The following is a 1,889-nucleotide window of genomic DNA, read 5'->3' on the forward strand; positions in this document are numbered from 1 at the left end:
CAGAATAATTGTCAGAAGTAGGTGTAAATAGTAAATTCTATGGCTTACAGTTTTAAAAAGAACAAACATGTATCTATGGATACTGCCATGGTTTAGCACCAGGCCTGGGAATATTCTCCAGTGAGAGATTGTATTTTTTTTTTTGCTTTTTTTTTTTGTAACATGGCTTTGTAAATAAAATAATTTATATGTTTGTAAAACAAAGTTGTTGGGTTTTCATAAAATTTATATATTTGTTATTGCCTCTTATTTCCTTGTGAGACTTCCCATTAGTACATAACCTTAATGTTGAGATGATGACAGGTAGTTAATGACAGTGATTCACCGAACAAATATTTAGGAGCTTCCCCTCTGTGCCTGCCCCTGAGCTAGGCACTCTATGCTTAGTAGAAAGAAACAGACACCATCCTCGCTGCTCTCCTGAAGCAGCCCAGTTGGGGAGAGATTCAGTGTTAACTGCAGACTATAGTAAAGTGCTGTGGTGGAAAGAACTGAATTCTATGGAAGAGAAAGTAATGAGAAGCTGTTATATGGAGAGAGTGAAAGTGAGCTATCAGGCATTCTCTCTGAAGAAAAAGCCAGAAGGCAATGACTACCTAAGAGAGGACCAACTTGTTATGCTTGCTTCAGCAGTACATAGGTTAAAAGTGGGAAAATTAATTTGCAGAACTGAAGAGAGTCCATTGTGCGCTGCTGATTTATAGTCAGTGGTAGAGTCTAGGCATGGTATGTTTAAATACCTGAATTTGATCCTTAGCACAAAAAGAAAAGTTGATTGTAAACTGCCGGAACAGAGAGATGACCAGAAGATAGGGACAACCAGATGCTAACGGCTCATGCCCATAGGCCTAACTATTTAGGAGGCTGAGATCTGTAGAGTCACTGATCAAGGCTATCTTCAGCAGTAATTTTTTTTAATAACTAAACATTTATTTACTTTGCACTAAGACTTTATCTGAGTACATAACTAAATTGTTTCCATCCCACCCCATCTTGAAGGGTTAGTTTGTGAATGTTATAGATAGGAACAGTTTGAAGGACAGGAACCAACATTAACTGACAATGAACAACTTCCATCTAAATCATCATCAAAAAAGAAAAAAGAAGATACAATGAGGGCCTTCAATAGAAAGATCCTCATTTGATCTAATACATTCGCTCTTGGCTAGACTGTAACAAAATGGAAACAGCATTACTGTTAATACAAACTCCCACTATAGCACATTGTACATGCCTCTGTTCCAAGCCCATCCCCTGTGCCCTTCCAACTCAATTATTTCCCAGCCTGTTTGGCCTGCAGACGAAGGAGTATGTAGATCTTCTCTTTGGTCCAGTCTTTGTTATAACACTGGTATGTTTGGGTATCAGCTCAGTAAACAAGGCAGCTGAGATCTGCCAGATCGTCAATAAAATCAAACAACTGACTGATATGTGATCGAGGGGCTATTGGGATTCATTCTCTTCAGATGTTCTTCATACATTTTTCAAACACCTTCCATGCATTCATTCACAGATTTATAGTGTAAGTTGTGCCTTCTGGCCTCTTGGTAGGCTGCACCAGCAAAATGGCGTGAGACATTGCACTAAACGCTTTGCTGCTGCCGCTAACACCACTGCCACACACAAGCTCTTCAGCAGCAAATCTGCTAGACTTTCTCTAAAGTAACCAGCAAAAAAAAAAAAAACTAGAGCTATGATTCAAGTGATAGAGTACCAGCTGAGGAAGCAAGCCAAGCAACATGAAGTCCTGGGTTCACACTCTTATACTAACAAGAAGAGAAGGAAGGAAAGGGGGAAGAGAAAAGAAGAAAAAGCTCTGTGCCAGTAGCTCATGCCTATAATCCCAACTACTCAGGAGGCTGAGATCTGAGGATCACAGTTCAAAGCCA

At 39.6% G+C, this 1,889-nt stretch overlaps 1 pseudogene; it reads right to left on the reverse strand.

Annotated features, from left to right (window-relative positions):
• Positions 1–1,273: 1,273 nt before the first annotated feature.
• LOC105999661 lies at positions 1,274–1,579 on the reverse strand (annotated as a pseudogene).
• Positions 1,580–1,889: the final 310 nt, after the last annotated feature.

Source organism: Dipodomys ordii, unplaced genomic scaffold (assembly GCF_000151885.1).
Source record: "Dipodomys ordii isolate 6190 unplaced genomic scaffold, Dord_2.0 Scaffold195, whole genome shotgun sequence".
Classification (NCBI taxonomy): domain Eukaryota; kingdom Metazoa; phylum Chordata; class Mammalia; order Rodentia; family Heteromyidae; genus Dipodomys; species Dipodomys ordii.